This window comes from Lissotriton helveticus, chromosome 2_2 (genome assembly GCF_964261635.1).
Source record: "Lissotriton helveticus chromosome 2_2, aLisHel1.1, whole genome shotgun sequence".
NCBI classification, from domain to species: domain Eukaryota; kingdom Metazoa; phylum Chordata; class Amphibia; order Caudata; family Salamandridae; genus Lissotriton; species Lissotriton helveticus.
The window spans coordinates 335,495,589-335,517,602 of NC_136060.1; the positions used below are offsets into that span (position 1 = coordinate 335,495,589).

At 41.4% G+C, this 22,014-nt stretch overlaps 1 protein-coding gene across 1 annotated transcript in view; it reads left to right on the top strand.

The window, feature by feature from the left end:
• STK32B (serine/threonine kinase 32B) overlaps positions 1 to 22,014 on the top strand; it is a 1,644,519-nt gene that overhangs the window by 370,078 nt on the left and 1,252,427 nt on the right. The gene's annotated exons all lie outside the window — the stretch shown is intronic.

The following is a 22,014-nucleotide window of genomic DNA, read 5'->3' on the forward strand; positions in this document are numbered from 1 at the left end:
GTTATGTCCTTATATGCCCAACCAAGAGCTAATATCCGTGTCAATGAGGCCCTTTCTGAGTTTTTTAATCTCTGTCACGGTACCCGTCAAGGTTGTCCTTTATCCCCGCTTTTGTTTTTATTAGCTATTGATCCTCTTCTTAGACTCATTGACCTACATCCAGATATCAAGGGATTTACTTTTGGCCCGCATCGCATAAAAACAGCGGCTTATGCGGATGATGTTCTTATTTTTTCGGATGATATTGCTTCAGCTCTTCCCGCGCTTACAGATATTATTGCTAGGTTTTCTAAGGTATCTGGTTATACGCTTAACAGAGATAAGACTGAGATTTTTCCCTTGAATGCTTATTGTTTTCCTGCGCATATGGGTACCGCTGGCTTTAAGTGGCAATCTAAACATCTCAAATATCTAGGGATTTGGTTTTGTGGTACGCTCTATGATACGGTGGCACATAATGAGGCGCAAACTCTTCTCAAAGTTCGTCAACTCCTAGATACCTGGTCCCCTAAATACATCTCTTGGTGGGGTCGTATCCAAACTCTCAAAATGATGGTTACTCCTAATATTAATTTTGTTTCCTCTATGCTGCCCATGAAATTGTCCTCTTCCTTTTTTCGTGAGAGTGACTCCATTACTTCTAAGTTTCTTTGGAGTAACAAGAGGGCTAGAATTGCGTATAAATCTTTGAGGAAACCTTATGAGATGGGTGGTTGTAATTTTCCTGATTGGGAAAGATACCAGACTGCTTTTTTAGCTTCCCAAGGTGCTTTGTGGTTTTCCTCGTCTCCTGTACACACGCCTTCCTGGGTTTTCATTGAGCAACATCTCTCCTTTCCCTTACCTCTTTTTTAACCACATCCACTTTATCTATTCCTTTTTCCCGCTCCATTATCTTAGATACTATTGCAGCAATAAAGTCTGTGGATAAGAAGATGGCTACCCCGATTCATAAATCGAAGTGGTCTTCTTTATGGCATAATCCTAGATTAAAATTTGTTATTGATCCTGTGTTGATCCCTTACTGGTCCTCTAAAGGAATAACTTTGGTTCGTCATCTGTATGACTCCAATATTGATCCATTGCCCTTTTCCTCTTTAGCTCAACAGTTCTCACTCTCCAATTTGGACTTCTATACTTTTCTAAAAATCAAAGTAGCTCTTGCTAAAGTACGCCTGGGCCCGATTCTCCTACTGTTATGTTATTTCGATCTGGTCATATAGCTTCAAAAATCTATAAATTTCTGTCTACTACTTCCTCTGCCTTACCTACTGTTACCCAACAAAAGTGGTTACATCATTTTGATAAGGATCTTACCGACCATATTTCTCCAGAAACCTGGCGACTGATTGGTAACTTTTTTCTCCGTGATAAGATTGCCCCTTCTTTAATCCAATCTAAAAGAAATTCTCTCAACCTTCTCCATTGGACTCCTGTGCGTTTGCATTCGCTACACTTGAAAGATGATGATCTCTGTTGGAGCTGTGGCCTGGCTACTGGCGATTATTTGCATATGTTCTTTACCTGCACTCTTTTACAACCCTTCTGGGATCTCATAAATAAACACCTCATATTAATTTTTAATACTGATTTTCAGCTTTCCTTCCCCATGATCCTTTTGGGCCCTTTGGCTTCCCGAGTACCCTTGCCTTCGGATGCTCTTGATTTGCAATTGCTTGACCTTTTGTTGACGGTTGCTATTAAAGTGATCCTTATGGAATGGAAGTCTTTTTCTTCCGTCTCATATCATACATGGTGGGCATGGGTTTCTTTTTTACGTAGCGCACACATTTCAGTCGATGTGGCTCATCTTACCCCTACGATTTCTAGTAATGTTTGGAAAGCCCTAGATGCTTATATGGATTTGGCTTCGAAGGGTGTGGTTGCCCAATATCCTTTTGTGTCCTCTACTTGATTGTTGTTTGTTATTTGTGTAATGTGTGTTTGTAGTACTGCAGTGGATCCTTCCCTTTCCTTCCCTTTCTATTTATTTTCCTTCTTCTTGCTACCTTCTTTTCCACTTTCTCTTCCTCTGTCTTCTTTTTTTCTTTTTCTCTCTTTTTACTTCTTCCATTCATGATAGTGATACCGTTTTACGGATACTTTGGCTCACAGATATTCCCATTATGAGTTTCTTATATTTTACATTTATGTTGTTTTGAGGGAATTATTTGTACTTGATTTACTCATCAATACTATGTCTATGGATTTCGACTGTATCACTATGTATTGTATTTAACTACTTCTTATACTTTTTAAAATTAATAAACTTATTGAACACAAAAAAAATACTTATGGTACAGAGCTTGCAAAAATTGCAACAAAAACACCTATTGCGCTGCAAGAAATCAAGGAAGCCATCTAGGATTTAATTACTAACACGGCCCCCGTATCGCTAAATCTAAAAACACACTTGTAGCTATGACAATGTATGCACTGATCCCTATATACGTGTATATTATGATATGCTTTAAAATGATGTGTCATTGTAGTTGCCATTCCTGGGAGTTTTATCAACGATACGCACACTTAACGTATTGCTGCGCCTTTATTATCACCTATGTGCATACATTTATTCTTCTAAATTGCAAAAATATCAATACGATATAAAAAGTCTATCAATTATTCTATTTTTTGGATTGCAAATCGTTTTCTAGCACTATATTAATTAAAATGCCTCGAAAGTTGTTTGGATGGAGAAGGTCTTATCACATGTGAACAGCATGTTTTTCCCCCAAACTATTCAACAATTGATCACAGCAAAGAGCTTTGGTGCTCAGCGTGATGATCAGTGGATTCAATTGGAAAATTATGTTGTAGCTTCATTGATCTTCATAAAACTTTCAATCTGGTGGATTAAAATCCTATGATGGCCTATGGCCTAAAGGTATAACGTCCCTGAAGGGCTTTTAAATATGAACCCAACAGTTCATGCACCTAATATTCCCACTGAAAAAGGCCTGGGCAGGGTTGTGTTCTGGCGCCCTTTCTTATTTCCTTATTTCTGTCTAATTTTACTAAATCTGTATCACGATTGAAGTCCTTTCCCCTCAAATGAGGCACTGTTCCATGTCATATTTATGCCGATGATTTGATACTATTGGACTAAAACCCTATGGGCCTTCAAAGAAAAATAAATGCCCTGTAGGGTATATTGTTCTAAAAATCAATGAACTATAAATGTTGCAAACACCAAAACAGTGATTTTCTTTGCAAGGACAAAGAAATTCAAATGTTTTTGCATCATTCTCCATTAGAACAGGGGAAAGGCTATAACTATCATGGCCTGCATTTCATTGAAAACCTGAGCAGGATGCTTTGTTTCTTTTTTTTTTTTTTAAGTCTTCTCTTGCAGAGCTGAAAAAATTCTACTTCAAATATGGGGGTTACTCTTTTGATCTGAGTTAGTTTCTTTCAGTTCAAGGGTGGGTTGGGAACATACAGAAAGTTCTAGCTTCATAAAATGTCTTTCGATTCCTATGTGCTTCATCATTCAGGCTCAAAGACTGGAAGCTCATTTTACAGTCTGGAACTTACCTGCCAGGTCCTGCGCCTTGCACTTTCTCGACTTGTTAAATAGCGGTACAATAGAACATAAACTTGCTTTAATAATATACAGAGCCATAATTGCAGGCTTGGTCGTGCTTTAAAATGATATAATGTCTATAGCATGGCATTCTGAGCTGCACCTTAATATTATTGATCTTAATTGACTGATGTCTGTGGCCAAGATTAAACGAATGCTAAACGAAAAGGCATTTCAAATTAGCCGAAGAAAATATATACAATCTTTGTCCTTAAAAAAATCAGTGGCAGATTTCCAACACTGAGTGTAGCGGAAGGTATTTTTCCTTATGTATATGCAATTCCTTGTGTATAAGGAAGGACTCTAAGGAAATCTATTTTTAAGAATTGGGATTGGTCCTGACTCCCTGTATGACACTGCCAGAGAGAATTTCTTTGAAATGGAGGTTGTTCTTTATGTCGCAGGAATGTTAAATATAGCTTAGTGTATTAATTATTAGATTTGTATATTATTTTTACAGAAATATTTTTTTTTTAGTTCCGCTCTAGTTTAATGTCACTTCTGGTTTTTATGTATCAATCAATCAATCAAAACATTTATAGAGCACGCTACTCACCAGTGAGGGTCTCAATGCTCGGTGGGGATGATGAAGCAGCTATTGATTGAACAGCCAGGTCTTAAGAAATCTCCTGAAGGTCATCAGGTCCTGGGTCTGTCGCAGGTGGATGGGGAGGGTGTTCCATGTCTTGGCGGCAAGGTGGGTGAATGATCTGCCACCGGTGGTCATTCGTTGGATGCGTGGGACAGTGGCGAGGGCACAGTCAGCGGAGCGAAGCTGGCGGTTCGGGGTGTAGAATGTTAGTTCTTCATAGAGGTGTGCTGGTCCAGCGCTGTGGAGTGCTTTGTGGGCGTGGGTGAGAAGTTTGAAGGTGATCCTCTTGTTGACCGGGAGCCAGTGCAGGTTTCTCAGGTGGGAGGTGATGTGGCAAGGGATTTGGAGAATGAGTCGTGCAGATGCGTTTTGAATGCGTGGGAGTCTTTTCCGGAGCTTGGCCGTGGTTCCCGCGTAGTCCAGCCTGCTGCTGACGAGAGCTTGTGTGACGGTTCTTCTGGTTTCGGTGGGGATCCATCTGTAGATGTTTCGGAGCATGCAGAGGGTGTTGAAGCAGGAGGAGGAGGCAGCATTGACTTGCTGGGTCATGGAGAGCGTTCAGTCCAGGATGAACCCCAGGTTGCGTGTGTGGTTGGTGGGTGTCGGGCAGCTCCCAGTGTGGCCGGCCACCAGGAGTTGTCCCATGCGGTGTAGTATGTTTATCTAGGGACCTGTATCGATACTCCTATTCCTGACCCTTGTCCGGTTAAAAATCACTAATATCCATACAACGGCACAGAAACCCGTTTCATAAATTAGTCATAGCGCATGCTGTCAAATTAAGCAAGCACTATTCCTCCAGCCCCCTAGAAAGCACACCGAGTTCTTAAACAAATCCAAGCCTCCAGCAACCTGGGAAATCCCCGTCTGCTATGTTTTGATTTAGTCCGAGAACTCCTGTAAAGCACTGCAAGAACGATCAGTTCTTAGTGACATCTTTATTGACGTCTTATGTCCATCCTTACGTCAAACCCAGCACCTCTCAGGTATAATTATACCAACGCTGCCCTAAGCAAACACACGGTGGTGATGAACCTGGAGCAGTGACTACTTGCCGGAGAGCCCAGCTGATGCGAGAGCCCACGGACGCCGCCCCTCCCCTTTTGACGCGCTAAGGAAGACGCTGTCTTTTCTCTTGCCGAGAAATCCAGCCTCCAGCGTTTCCAGCCCACCTTCGCGGGTGACTGGGATACCGAGTCCTGAGAAAGAGATACCAGCCCTCCAGCCTTCTAAATCCCAGGTACTGAACTGACTAAACCCTTACAGAGAATTCTTGAGTCAGATTCTTGGCAAAACAAACCTAACTTAAACTGCTACTTACTTACTCCCTCCCATGTATTAGGCTTAGGTCAGGTACACCGGGGTAGGCGTAGTTAGAAGCACCAGTTGAGTGCGATTAGTCAATGTATATATGTATGTATATCTTTTATCCATTTTAAAGTATCATATGGCTAAGAAACCATATCAATGCTTTTACAGTATTATTTTATAATCCTGCTTTTACTATATGCATTCTACTTAACCCTAAGTATTGCAATTATAGCGATTCATTTCTCTTGTATGAGAAAAGAGACTGATCAATAAATAACACCTTTTATTGAAAACGCCCGTCTCTTCTTTTCTCTACAATCTGGTGAAACTAAGTATGCACGTATTGACTGAGTAAAATAGCTGTCTTTTGTTTTCACACAACTCTAGAGAAATACTCTTGATCAGGCAGAGCAAAGTTGTCATGTTCTATGGTTGTCAGAAACTAAATCCCTTCTTGTCTATCCAGGGAGGTTAAAATCCTCCTCGCCTATTCGAGAAAGTTTCTAGTGAACTCTGAGCTAGCTGGCACACAAAACTTAAGTCTAATATCGTCAGTCCTACGTCTATACTATTGAAGATATTATTCCAATGCGCAGAGCCTATTGGGAATATAGGAAATACACTGCATGGCGCCCAACATTTGGTAAGGCGATAAATCTAACGCAAGGCATTAGAGTAACTCAGTCGTGCTTTTTCACACAGACCCTTTCTCCCGTAAATACTCCAAAGACGTCTGGAGTGGGTCAAAGGTTAAAATCCGCCAAACTTAGTAGGAGGAGACTCCTATGTATGGTTTTTGGTTTATTCAATGTTGAAGGATACAGTGTTCCAAAATATTGTGCACCTAATCTTTGTTTCCTTGGAAACCTGATCTGCAACAAAAAACCTTCCTGTCAGTGAAATGTCAGACAGCGAAGGAGAAAGGGATGCAGCTAGAATAGCAGCTCAACTCCTAGCGGATGACACAAGTCTCCTGCAAACTGACCCGGACGCAATACTCATCCCGGTCAACATAAGAAAAACTATAACTTTAAAACTTATAGAAAATGGACTGACATCGAGAAGTGGTACAGTCATATTCGTAATTGAGGCACATGAATATTGGCAGACAGAGGTGTTCTATTCATGGATAAACTTTCCAGCAGCAAACGCTGTAACAAAGGAATTCCACTATTACAAAATAGAGGAACCTCCGAATGAGTACACTCCTTTCGATGAGGTGGAAATACCATTAAAATACCAAGAGCATCTCCTATGGTTTAAAGGCGCCCTAAAACATAATAATCACATCACCAGGCTCGGTCCACTAGGTAGACCAGGAGCAACGTGGCCGGTTCTAGCCAGCTACACATCACATGCTGACATTAATAGAATGTCAAGCAAAGAACTCTTAGTTAAAATAAAAGAGTTAACACAGGCATACAGAGAATTGGTTCAATATGCAACTGAGGATATAACTTTCCTCCAGAAGTTGAAAGAAACAGATATAGCAGAACAGCCATTTGAACTTGCCAGAATCATAGAAAAATCCTATGAAGAACTAGGAAGAGATAGTTTGGGTGGGAAACCAGTGAAACCCCAACTAACTGAAAATCCTGAAAAGGTATTTATTAAAAATAATCTAAACACTCCAAAAAAGAGCTGGGATGGAAATAAACAATCCATTCCCAAAGAAAAAAGATTCCAGTCCAGAGGAAGGTCTCCTCGGCGGAGAGAGATATCTCCAGACCAAGGACACAAGTCTCCCCAAAGGGAGACCTCTGAGAAAAGATACAACCTTAGAAATAGGGATAATTTGAAGAAACCTGATAGATATCAAGATATTGATACACGTCCCTCTCGATCTTTTCAGACTTCCTCGCAGAAATTGGAAAGAAGAGGACGGTCAGAACACAGGGAAGAGCACGTCAAGTCCAAAGACAAGGAACCTGCTCATCAAAGTAAAAAGTTACAATTTCCAAAGAAGAAGGTAGCCAGTATTAAAGTAATCAAACATGCAGAGGATACTGAGGACACAACTGAAAAACGGAGAGTGGGCTCAGACAATGCTAGACAGCGCAGCAGAAGTGAGCATAGCTCCCAAGATCCTGATTAATCATCTGGAGACAGTGGACACGAATGAATACATTCAGGTGGAAACTGCAGATACCAGAGTTAGCAAACCTCATAAAATATACGAAATAACATTACGTATAGAGGGAGATAAGACTAGGAAAATAAGGGGTCTATTTTGGGATAATCTCTCCAAAGGCTATGACATCCTTTTAGCTGAAAAAGACTGGCCACCGGAGTTTGTCAGGGAGTGCCCTCATGGCGAAGAAATGATTATGCCTGCCTTCTCAAATCACATTTCAATTCATAAAAAATATACACTTGCAAGAAAGTGGGCAGTAGCCCAAGCTCCTGCATTATATAAAAACCATGTGGGATGGGATGAGGACTCTTCTCCTCACAAAATCCAGTTAAAATCTCAACCAACTGCACAGAGGCAGTACCCAATTAAGCAAGAAGCTAAAAAACAGGTCAGGGAAATCTTAGATCATCTTGAATACCAGGGGGTGATTGAAACTTGCACCTCACAAATGAACAATCCTTTGTTTCCTGTCTCCAAGCCAGACGATTCATATCGTCTAGTTTTGGACTACAGACACCTAAACTCATGTTGCAAAACTTTTGCAGTACAAAACTCACACAGTGCAGCACTAATGAATAGCATAGTGCGCAAAAAATACAAAACAACATTAGACATTTCTAATGGATTCTTTTGTCAAAATATAGCACCTGAAAGCAGATATTTGACTGCGTTCTCAATAAATGGCTCGCAGAACATTTCTGTCGTTTGCCACAGGGGTTCAAGAACAGCCCAGGATTATTCTCAGCGAGAGTAACAGAGTTACTACAAATATATGATGATGAGGCATTATCTTATGTCGATGACATCTATCTAACAGATGATGACTTGGATACTCACTTGAAAAGAGTGAACACAATAATACTTGGGTTTGCAGCAGAGGGTTACAAATTCAACTTCAAAAAGTCAAGAATTGCCCATCTAACTGTCCTGTTTTTAGGATATGAATTATCAAGTGAAGGCAAAAGCCTGGCTGACAATTTCCTAGAGAAATGTGCTGTAATCCAAGCACCAAGAACGCTGAAAAATTTACAATCAATTCTAGGTTTCCTGAATTTCAGAAGAACTTACATTATAAATTATGCGGAGAGGGTTAAACCTCTCTATGACTTAATAAGACCAGATTTTAAAACAATCAATTGGACTCGTTTCAAAAACTTTATTCGATACATAAAATGAATCATAAAAGTATTGAACATACAATTCATCTTGCCTCAGTGTTAAAAAAGAATGCTAAATTGAAAACACAATTATAGCAATAAAAAAGACATGATGATAACAATAAGAGAAAATACAGAAAAATGATTTTCAATTAAGAAATTTCTATACATGTGGTGCTACCCATAATTCTTCCTAATCTTTAGTGAGATTCTAATGAAATTTAACATTGCACAGCAGATTTCCACAGAGGATAGTGATGACAAATATTCGTACCCTTCCTTATAAGTGCAAGGTTGCCTCCCCTTCAGGATTGGTTTAATAAACCGGAGTCTTGGCTCTTTGTACAGAGAACAAAAAAGAACCAGATGTAAAGTACTTTGCCTATCCCTGTTATTACAAGGACAAGGGGGCAGTCTCTCACACCAACCCCCTTGTTTCGGAAAGGCAAGTAAAAAATGAAGAATCTCCAGTCTAAACCTTGTTAAAAGGAATCGCCATTGCACATTAAGGGTGAATGTTAAATAGAACTGTGGTAGGGGTTTACAGACGTTAGCAATGCCATTATCAATTACATTATCCATAGAAGGCTGATTCAGTGACTTCAGATACTTTGCCTTTATGTCCACCTTATAATTCCCCTCAATTTTTTCAGGGTTGTTAAAATAGGAACTAAGTCCAATTTTGTTCAACATATTACAGACATAGGACAACCAGGGGATCTGTTTTGAGTTTTCTAAAGCCATGCAATCAGTGATGATATCCTTGGTTAGTTGCAGGTCTTCAGATTGCCAAATTTTACCCCATAACAGTAAAGGGGACAAGCGAATTGTATCGGAAACGCTGACCATACCAATTTCTTTGTGGCAGAAAGTGTTTGAGGAGCTTTTTGGAACTGATAGGACCCTTTTTATAAAGTTGTTTTCCACCACTTGTATCACAGCAGGCGTTTCAGTCCCCCACACCCCTGCCCCGTAAGTAGCTACAGATAAACATTTTGAGGTATAAAGGGTTCTGAGATGCATGATGTGCTTTTGCCCCAATTTGCTGCAGAAGCGGAAAATACCCTCTATTGCCCTTGTCATATTCTGGGCTCGGACCTTCATTACCGGTGTCCAACTTAGTTTACTATCAAACAGATTACCAAGGTAATTAAAGTTTCCCACTTTCCCAATTATGCGGTTGTTTACCACGAACTTCCTAATGGATGACCCCTTTGGGCCACAAGACATTACAAAGGATTTTTCAAAATTTACCTTTAAATCGAGATCAAGCATGAATTTGTTAAATGCATCTAAACACACTTGCATGCTGTTTCCTGTCAGTGTCATTAGGACAGTATCGTCCGCATACGAAAGCATGGGAATGCTTTTACCATTAATTTTTGGGAAATCACAACCCTGGTTTAATAGGTACTGTTCTAATCCATTTGTATAAACCAGGAAGAGGAAAGGCGCCAAGATGCATCCTTGACGGACACCTTCAGTGGAAGGTATCAATTTCGTTATTTCCCCTCCAGTGCCAAATCTAATGGATACTTTTGTTGCTTCATGTAACCTACGGAGCAATGTGACTAACGGTTCCTCAAAGTCCATATCAGGAGATTTTTTGGCCTTCATGTACTTGCCCAAGATCAGTGCCAAGTTAAGGCACTGCTCATTTGTCCCCTTTCCACGTCTAAAACCATACTGGGAGTCAACTATCAATCCAGTAGAATCTGCCCAACTTTCTAATCTCGCCAAGATTACCCTGCCCAGAATTTTACATGAGGCATCTATTAAAGAGATCGGGCGGTAACAACGTGGATCAGACCTATTACCTTTCTTAAAGATTGGCACTACAGTTGCCTCCTTCCATGTGCCAGGAATACGGCCAACCACTACAGCTTTGAAAACATGCAATAAAATGGGTGCCCACAGACTAACATTGGACTTGAAAAGATCCAGAGGGACAGCGTCTGGGCCTGGGGCTTTTAATGATGTTCCTTTCCCTAGGGCTTCCTCAATCTCGATCAATGTAATTGAAGAGCTGAGGGTCAAAGCCGAGGGAGGTGACACCAGGTCCCCTGTCCCTTCGGTGCTTGCCATTATTGCATAAGAATTGGGATTAAAAATCGTACTAAAATGTTGAACCCATTGTTCAGCAGTGACCTGCATAACTATAGATTCCTTGTTATCACTCTTAAAAAGGGGACGATTGATAACCTCCCAAAAGAGCCTACTGTCTTTTAGTTCTGCTGCCTTTTCAAGATCGTCCCAAGCCATGCCTTTCAGATCCTGCTTTCTTTTTGTAATTGCGTCCCTATAAGCCTTTCTACTGTTCCTTACAAGCTCTTTATTTCTTGGCTTTTGACACAGAGCTGATTTCAGTGATCGATGTGTGGCAGAACACACGGAGTCAAACCATCTCGAAGCCTTTTGGCCTCCCTTCCCTTTGGGTTTTTTTAAGCACTGTCCTACATGGCAACACAACTTCTCAAAACTTTCTATCACCTTATTTGGGTCAGATCCTGGTGTTAAACATGATTCTATTTCAGATTTACAATTTACAACAATATCTTCTTCCAGTTTAGACACATTTACCTGCCCCCATTTCAGAGTAACACCCTGGTTTTTGTTATACTTAATCGGCTGTTCCCAAGTCCTTGGTGATTCTTTTGTTGGCACCCATAATGATAACATTAAAGGGTTATGATCACTAGTGGGATTTGCCACCACCTCCAACTTTTCCACATACTTAAGAAAGGTACTCGATACTAAAACAAAATCAATAGTACTCATCTCCCCCCTCAAACCCTGAAAAGTTGGTATATGCAGAGTGTCTGGAGGGGACCAGGGGTCTACTACACACAAGTCATTTGTGATGATAATATTATTCAAGGCATCCCCCTGTGGTGTATGCCTGAAATGGTTTAGGGGCTGGGCGTTCAAATCCTCTAAACCACATACATTCGATCCTCCATTGTTGCACAATGTACAATTAAAATCACCAACCCAAATGAGAGGGGAAAAAGGGTGCCTACTGCGGACTTTGCCCAGAGCATCCTCCAAACCTTGAATTGTTGAGGTATCATATCCATTAAAGATGTTATAGTACCAATTAATTAGTAACACTGATTCAGGGAAAAGATGTTCCAGTAACAGCACTTGGTACCAATTAGTCTCTACAAGTATCGAGGTTTTGAGCTCCTGTAGTTTTGTTGACAACGCTGTCATTATTCCACCTTTTGCCCTCCCCGATGTGGATGGAACAGCTGAGACTGCAAATGTTTGAAAGCCCTCGATGTCACAGGCGGTCCTGGACCATGTCTCTTGTAAACACAGAATTCCATGGGCTTCCACAAAATCTAACCATATCTCATCTTCTAGTTTGTTTATTATTCCGGAAATATTCCAGGACAATAGAGAGATCAATGATGGTAATGAAGGCCCTTGTGTTCCATGATTACTTCCCAAGGCATCTCTTACAACAGTGGTATTTTGTTCGAGCAGTGGTAACCTATTCAGTGGTAACCTATTCATTTCATGGCCCTTGACGATGTTAACCATTGGCATAACAAGAGTCCCCATCTGCAGATGTCCAGCATTCACATTATCGCACTCAAGGGTTACCTGCACTAGGTCATCATCATCAATGCATATCCCTGGTTCTTCAATCGCTCCCCCATTCATAGTGGATGGTGCAATGTCTTTGATCCTGGATGGTAGTCAATCTACCTCATCCAAATTCATTAAAGGGTCAAAGCGATTCCTCAATGGGATGTTGTTGTTGTAATTATTATTTGGGAACCAACCAGGATAGTCTGTGCCCCTAAACTTTGGTCTTCGTGGGTTATAAGGGACTTGTGTAAAGTTGCCCATACTTTGTGGCCCCATGAAGTGAACTGTCTCGTGCCAAGGGGTATAGTGGTGATGCGGGCCTTGATTCATATTCAGGTTATGTGTCCAACCCGTTTGATATCTACCATTTTTGCTATACCCGTGATGGAAGGAATTTTGATCAGGGATAGTCTGATAGAGGTTGGGATAGAAATATTCAAGACCCACACACTGAATATCCCCCATCCTCCCAAACCTTGCCTTACTACAAATAATATCCTTGACCCAGTTATCTCTAAAGTTTATCAAAATGCAATCGCCCTCCAGGTCTTTTTTGCTTGGTCCAACCCAGGGGACCCTCCGTACACTTAGGATTTTTGTAACAGTATCCTCAGGCAATGGCCTATTTGTATTTAGCCAAAATTGTGTTTTATTTAAGAGGTCCTCGTTTTTCTCATATTTGTTCTCTGGGATTAATGGAACACCTGCCAGGATTGCCATGTAAGGGGCAGACTCCGGGGGTATATTTACATAGATCTGTCTACCTTGTAATGGGGTTTTACTAGGGGCCTGTGGTTTACTCGACGGAGTTTCTTTCACTTCAATGTTAATCGGGGCGGGCGCAGATGCGTTAACCGGTGTAGTTACCACCAGCGAGTTAGTTGGCTTATGGCCCAATGTGTTCCCCTGCTTGATTTTTATTAAGGGTGCTGGTACTGCACAAAGGTTGGTACCAACGGTAATACCACTAGGATCTACAGGTGTTACAAGTAGAGATTGATGTATCGGGTTGGTCTTCGGGCCATTTTTCCCGAAACTGGTATTATTACTATTCGTCTTATCAACAGTGGTAACTGATTGTTTTTTATTTCCTACCAAACTCTCCAATAGGGCAGTGTTCTTAGATGTTAAAAACTCCAGTTGATCTAGTTTTGAGTTTATTATTTGGGTTTTCACCATCAGGGGATTCAGTAGACTTTTTATAAGTTTCTCGAATCCAACCATTAGATCTTTGTCTTCCTTGCAAGGGGGTTTTTTCCCTAGATGCGAGAAGTTCTTTTCAATGTTGGAGAGTTGGGATCCTATCTGCGCTAATCTATCCTCAAAGGGGTTTAAAAGCTTTTTAAGCGTCTCCCACACTACAGTCAGAAATTCAACATCATCCCCATTTATAACACAAAGTGGTCCCTCATTATTTTCCTTCACTATTGTCAGTTTATCCTTATCTTGAATTATCGCCAGTGAGTCTACATCAGCCTCTGGTATAAGGTCAGAAGGATGTGTATTAATCGCTGGGGACGGAGATGGCAACTTGGTGGATAATTGAGACTTTGCAACCTTTACTTGTTTCCTAGCGTATGATGTTTGTTTACCGCGCTTCCTTTTGGTGTATGGCCCTCGCTGTTTGATTTCAGGAATTCCTCCAGTCTGCTCTGTAGATATTAGTTTTAAGCCCAACACCGGCACACCTTTTTTACACTCCTTCGTTTCCTCTATTAACCCATTCATAGATGTTTTTAAAGAATTAGGCGATAATGATGGTGATGGTAAAATCTCCTTTGGTATGGGTGTAGTGGGAACAGTTGGCTGGTGGATATCTGCAGTTGTTTCAACCAGTTTCAGTGGCTGGCCGGTAGAACGGTCAGGGGTGTTAGCAAAGGCAATGGCACCTAAAGAGGATTTTTTGGCCGCAACTAACTCCTGTGACAGCCTCCTTGCAGCGTCCAGTTCAGATGAAACTCGACGTTGCATTTTGGCAATCTCGTTGTCTATGGCAGAATGAGTTTTGGTAATGAAGTCATCTAGGGTTCCATGTTTTTATTTAGATTTTGCAGCCCTCTCCTTATACTCCCGGGATGACATGGTATCTAGTGGTAACAATAGAGCCCGTATATTGAGACCAAGAGGGCTGGCCCAGTCCAGTCTGCTCAGTCCTCGAACGGCCTCAAACGGCCCGCTCTTTGCCCGGTCTTCGCCCCGGTCGCTCCCGCGCGCTCCCGCGCCGCGGGTGCCCTACCCGATAGAAATAGGGGAGGGCAGGGGGCGGTGCCGGCAGGGAGAGCGGCCACAGGTGGTGCACGCAGGGACTCCTGGTCACTGGAGTCCCTGTTAGGCAGCTCGCAGCCCTGCCGATGTCCAAGGGTTGATGGTGATTTACAAGACAGGCTCCCCCTTCTCCTCCTACTCGAAGAGAGTCGCGCTACGCAGCGGGACCCGCGCAGCGGGTCCGGCAAGGCGTGGCAGGGCAGCAGCAAAACACGAGGCTCCAAAGCGCTGGTGAGTCCGTGAAAGTATCCCACAAGGCTAGGGAAAATGCTCACTTTTGATTCCGCTTGTCAGGGGCGGTGCCGGCAGGGAGAGCGGCCACAGGTGGTGCACGCAGGGACTCCTGGTCACTGGAGTCCCTGTTAGGCAGCTCGCAGCCCTGCCGATGTCCAAGGGTTGATGGTGATTTACAAGACAGGCTCCCCCATCTCCTCCTACTCGAAGAGAGTCGCGCTACGCAGCGGGACCCGCGCAGCGGGTCCGGCAAGGCGTGGCAGGGCAGCAGCAAAACACAAGGCTCCAAAGCGCTGGTGAGTCCGTGAAAGTATCCCCACCAAGAACGCTGAAAAATTTACAATCAATTCTAGATTTCCTGAATTTCAGAAGAACTTACATTATAAATTATGCGGAGAGGGTTAAACCTCTCTATGACTTAATAAGACCAGATTTTAAAACAATCAATTGGACTCAAAAACACACAGAAATTTTGAGATCATTACAAACAGACATGTTAGCTAAAACAAAACTGCAAACACACGATAACACACGCAACCTTGTAATCCGAGTCATCCCAGGAAGATGCGGATTCACATACCTAACCTCTAATGAGGGAGAAACTGTACCAATAGCATACAAATCACATTTGTACACAGAAGCTGAAAAAACATTCAGTATAAAGGAAAAAATTGTACATGCGGTTCAAACAGCTATAGCAAAAGAAAGAGCCCAGGCCCAAGGCAGACTGATTACTGTTATAACAGCAGAATCAGCCTTTGAGGCATTAACAAGCCCGTGTAATCTAACTACCGTGGCATTAAATCAAAAATGGATACAATGTGAAAATTCCCTTGCTACAGACAAAGTAAATTACTACTTTGGACCAAACATTAAAAAATTAAAAAATCTAGAATATGAAAGCGAATACCCTCTGCCAATCGACATTCTGCCCATACGACAGTACGCCTGTGTAATATATACAGACGGACATGCTCAACCCTCAGTTTGGGGAAAACAAGCCTATAACGCCACATGCGAGATTGTAAAAAACGTGTGGCGCGGAGGTAAATTGAGACCTCTGTTAACAAAAACACACTCAGTGGAAAACAATTCAGAACAACAAACTGAAATAATAGCGTTAAAAATGGCGCTAGATAATGCCGATCGCGAATTCCCGACACTAATAGTGTACGATTCGTATTACTGCGTCAAATCATACAATAACGATTTACAGAAATTGATTCAGAACGGTTACATAGATGACATAGGTGCCACAATTAAGCAAAAATCGCTTTGGGAACAAGTAGTTCTTTTACAGAAAGAACTACCAAAGACTCACGTGATACACTCACTGAGTCATCAGCGTGATGGCGTTAATGTTGCAGGGAATTCATTGGCTGAGACAGCCACAGCGGAAGCAACTAAATCGGCTTCCGTAGCTACAAAAAAGCGTTCGGAAAATTACATTGACGGGGAAACAATGCTGGCGGTGAAAACGTCATCAAAAGGCGACAGCTCAGCGCTACCCATCAACTATCCACTCAATTATACATACATAATCGATGCAAACTCCGTTCCTTTTGCTCAAATCCCTGGAGTGGGGGATAGAGTAATTCCAAACACGAAGAGGAGAGTCTTGTTAATAGCAGACGCACATATGGGTGAGGGTCTTAGACACCTTAAGCTTAAGGATTCTCTAGAAGAATTACAATCAATATACTGGTGGTCAGGAATGAGCCTGCAACATCACAGTTTTGCAAAAAACTACCCAGACTGCAACAGAGATCGCAGTGGCGACCGAGACGGTGTATCGCCATGGCATTTCGCTAAAAATGGGATTAAGCAATAAATATAAAAACACCCAGTATGAATAAAGCTTCATATTAACATATAGAGACTATCTTAACTTAAAATGTAGACCCCAGCTCTCGGCTGACGTCTGAACTGTTATAAAAAGATTTGCGAGTCTTTATCGGCACATACGCAATTGGCATGCTACATTCTGACCAGGGTCCTGCTTTTAGCTCTCGAGCTTATAAGGAGGCCATGACCAGCATGGGCATTGCATTGCGGTACTCTTGTCCCTTTCATCCTGAGGGAAACGGAATTGTGGAAAGAAAAAACCGTGACATAAAGCAATCTATAACGGCAAAGGTATTAGGTACGGGGGCTGGGTGGGTCAAACATTTAATAAGTGTCCAACGTAGTCTTAACAATCTGCCAAGAAATTCTCTAAAAGGTCTCAGTCCGTACGAACTATTGTTTGGGATTAGAATGCTAATCAAGGACCTCGATAGTCAAACTTCAGTGGTGAAAGAAAAATGCTTTGATATCAAAGACCGTTTGGCTATTTTACAGGACTTAAACGAAAAAAGAAAAGACCTGAGCAACATAAAGTTGAAACAACAGCCAACAACCACTGAAGAGAAACCACCTGTCCCAGCAAGGCCTGTCTGGATTCCAAAAATCGGGGATCTGGTCAGAGAGAAGATCGCGGTGAAGAAGGAATTCGGGCCTTCTTACAGAAAAGCAGTACCTGTCTTGGCTATTAACGGGACAAGATCAGTTGTATTACCGCCCCTTGCTGGTAAAATGGAGAACCGAGTTGTATCCATCGACCTGGTTAAACCACAATCATGTGGCCGATAATAAGTAGTAGGCCAAGTGGACTCCCAAGAAGTAGCAGAACACCAAAGTTTGCTACAAACACAGAGGTTCAAACTGAGAGACTAATCACATTTGATAAACCTACAGTGAATCAACAAGGACTATGCAACAAAGCCATGGAACTTAAACCTCTTGAAACCCAAATCACAATAATGCATCAAGAAACACCAATCTACAATGATGTAACCACTGACTATGCTAATGAAACAAAGCAAATTCCAAAAGCAAAAAGGAATCCAGAAGCAATTGAAACAATTGACAGAACTGCATCAGGCTACTTCATCAACTTCGATGATGTTTCTGAGGATCCGAGCGAACCTGAGGAACAGCCAACAACATCCAAGACATTTAAAGGCAAAGCAAAAGAACTCTTTCATCAACTACAAGAAACCTATCTGAGTTCTCCATGGATTGAATTTTGGGTGGCACAAGGTGTATTTGTCCTCATACTTTGGCTCATCAGGGTACTATGCTTGGGACATTTCATTGAGGGAAAATATGTTACAATGGACACAGCAAGTCAGAATATCAACTTGGTCCTGAAACCACACAAGTCTTCACACATCTAGAAAAGAGAACTTTCTTCAGTAAACTTCACAGCCAATCCTATACCCGGTGGGGTAGCATGGGACAAAACTGATTACGAAATCTATGGCCCGGTCGAGCTCTTGAAGTATCCTCATCAATTTAAGGTTTCATTAAGTGACTTTGTAAAACCGAGCACATTCTCTGATGATTGGGACTTTGAAAGTATTAATGATATGATGTCAGACCTAGTGATGTCAGCTAAATTTACAGAACATGATTATTTACAAGGTTCATCTAATTATGACCAGATGTACTGTTACAACCACTATGGTAACCATTATCTGCATAAATCTGCTCAACCTAGAAATGTTTTTAATTATAATCAATGGGAACATTGTGCAACTCCACCAACAGGCAGTTCAAAAACATTTTTTGATAAATTTCCATACTTCTCAGGGTTTAACACAAGTAATGCAGAAACATTTTATTTTAGAATGTTAAATAAGACAGGAATGAAAACCATGCTTACAAACACAAAATTAATCTATTCAGAGACATTTTTTGAAAAAATGAATACATTTGGTTTTGATTTCTGGAACAATAATATTGAAACGAAAACAATCTGGGGTACAAAAGATTGGGAGGTCCAAGGTTTAGAATCATTATTTAGAGCCTGCATGATCCCAGAACAAATTATATTTTTGAATGATACAATTCAACAGACAACCTGTCTTGGCCTAGCCAAAATTAAAGACTTAAACAAACCGTCTATTCCAAAGCCAACACATGAGAGTAATAGCACTACAGATGTTGAGATAGACGTATCCCATATTTTAAACCAAAACAGAACACATCCTGATTGGAAAAAATGGTTGATCTGGCCCACAGACACAAATAACTGTCAAGATAGATTCCTGAACAAAATACAGGGGTTCAAATTGACCAGGCCAGACCCAAGATACTCCCAGAGACAACATCCAGGGATTGTAACAACATAAAGTGTAGGAAAACTCTGCCTCGAATGGCTACAAACATCCACACTGGTTGAAATTAAGCAACACTTGACTTTACTTAAAGAAGGTGCTGACTTACGTGATTTCATTATGGGACCACGCAAACAGCGTCAAAAACGTTTCATAGCGGCATCTATATATGCAGCTTACAACGAAGCTTTGAAAGAAACTCAAATTGAGACAGCAGAGAAAATACGGGAAATTGACCGTGTTAATTTGGAAAAATCACTTTCTGTTGTGGACAATGGGTTAATGACTCTGTCTTCCAGAATATATTCACTGGACAGTATTGTATCATCTGCAATCGATATAATAGAGCAGGACTTACTAATGCTACAACATGGTCAGTCTCAATTGCGTTCTATTGTACAGCTTGGCTGGACGTTACAAAATCTGCGTTCAGGCTACGTGCCATGGCGTTTAATCAACACAACGTCATTATTCACTATCTTTAACCTTACTGATACACAAATCAGGTGCAGAGTATACAATTCTGAGCATTGAAAAAACTTGAGAGATTACCATTGACAATGTCAGAACGACCTGTCATTGAATGGATAATACACGGAATCATAACTATTCCGATAACAACTTTCCAATTTCGATACTGCCAAAAATATATACAGGCAGGCCAGTATGAAAGGTTGGGTAAAGGATACATTAAGTCAACATGGAACCTACCTTATACACACACATGTTATAGTAATAAAGGACAGAGTGTATTTCTTAGTGGTAATAATTGTGAAAAATCACTAAGTGGTATACTTCTGTGTCAGGGTATAAGTTTACATGGGGCCTGTGAGGGGACTTCAAATAACCTTTCATGTCACCAGCTCGGCACACCTGCAACGCGAATATAGCCATTCTTTAGACGGCTTTCTAACGGGAGCTACATTCTAATTGTGGATCACAGATGTTGTGGCTTGCTGCCAGGAAAACCTTATCTAGTAAGCGTGAGTTCCATGGTCACTTGCTGTGAGCGAGTATTGTTTCCGAATGACACTCCAGACAGGGAGGGAAAAATTTGGCCAAGTTTAAAAATCTCTTCTATTCGAATTGATACTTTAAGCAGAATGAAGACTGTGCTCCTACAGATGCCAGTACAATTGACGTCATCAAAAGAAACGTATGATCTCCAAGTTGCAAGGACAACTGCAGAGATACACACATTATTATCAACAAATTGCCCCCTACTCTTCGCAGAAATGCTAAACGAAATCTTAAATATTTCTGATACGAATGGTATCGCGAGTGTATTTAAAACTGTTTTTTCGGGACTATTAACACCATTCAAAGCAGTCCTGGGTATTTTTCCCAATTTTGTCCATTCTGTCTTTGGCGGACTTCCACTCCTGTTGGGACTCGTAGCAGGCATCTTATTTTTGCTACTCCTGCTTCGTTATGGCAAGCCATGTCACAGACAAGACTCCAGCAACAATGGAAGAAACGATCCTAGCTATACGCTATCGGGACCGCATAACTAAAGTCCTTGGATTAGCCCGGCTAAGAGATCTGAATATGACCTGGTTTCTTTCATTCAGACCCATATGGCAGAATTGTATCTTACCTGTGTTAAGATGTATGCTATGCGGCGAAGAATGCGTGTTGGACACCTGTCTTACACTACAATCAGAAGTATCATTGGATACGGATACTTTGTTGGGTCCAGTAAAGGCTCATGCATCGTGTTGTCCCCAGCGGTTACCTATCCTGATGACGGCATTCGTGGAAACTTCACCACTACGATTAAAGGGTAGTGAAGTACAAGATGAGAGCAGCATCAACCAGGTACGACCTTCTGTAAGCAATGCTGATCGAAACATCATTGAAAGCGATCATGCGCACGACTGCATGGTAGCGACATTCTCCAACCTGGTCGAACTTTCACCTGAGGCAGTAACCTGTTTTTTTGAAAGTCTGTCTGATATGATGTTTTCACCCGAACAGAAAGAATAACTGTAAGCAAACGAGCACACAGCGTTCCCTGAACTCTGAATTTGGCCTTCAGCTTTAAAAAACAAAGCTACTGAGACTATTTGGAACTATTTTTTCTTCTTCCCCTGAAAGCAAATTTTTTTTCCCCAAATCCAAAATATTTAGCTTCTGCTTAAAGTAGAACTATTCTTAGAGAACAGAGCTTCTATTTTTAGGAACTCTAGAGACAATACATTACCTCAGCCTCTAGCATATTTACAAGTAACTGTATTTATATGTGATGGAGTGGTCTCGCACTTTTTCTTCTGTATTAAGAGCCATTTCATGTGTTATTTTCGCAAATCATTCATGCTGATATAAATGTGCATCTTTTTTTGAATGATTACACTGCTTGAATGCATACAGTACCTATACTCATTTTCGTGTATTTCGCATATGCCATTGTTCAAATGCAAAAAATGTATTTTGGGGTGGTTCGGTATAGAAATGCACTATTAGTTATGTTTACTATTGCTTAGGTTAGTAAATATGGACATGAATTCGTGGAGTGGGTGTAGTATGTTTATCTAGGGACCTGTATCGATACTCCTATTCCTGACCCTTGTCCGGTTATAAATCACTAATATCCATACAACGGCACAGAAACCCGTTTCATAAATTAGTCATAGCGCATGCTGTCACATTAAGCAAGCACTATTCCTCCAGCCCCCTAGAAAGCACACCGAGTTCTTAAACAAATCCAAGCCTCCAGCAACCTGGGAAATCCCCGTCTGCTATGTTTTGATTTAGTCAGAGAACTCCTGTAAAGCACTGCAAGAACGATCAGTTCTTAGTGACATCTTTATTGACGTCTTATGTCCATACCAGCACTGTCCCCACCCTGGCAGCGCCACACTCCCCAGCCTTCCCCTGCGCCCATCTCAATTGCCCCCTTTCTCCTTCTCTCTCCCACCCACAGCACTGTCCACATCGACAACCCCGTCCTGATGATGATCCCAACTCACAGGGATCGA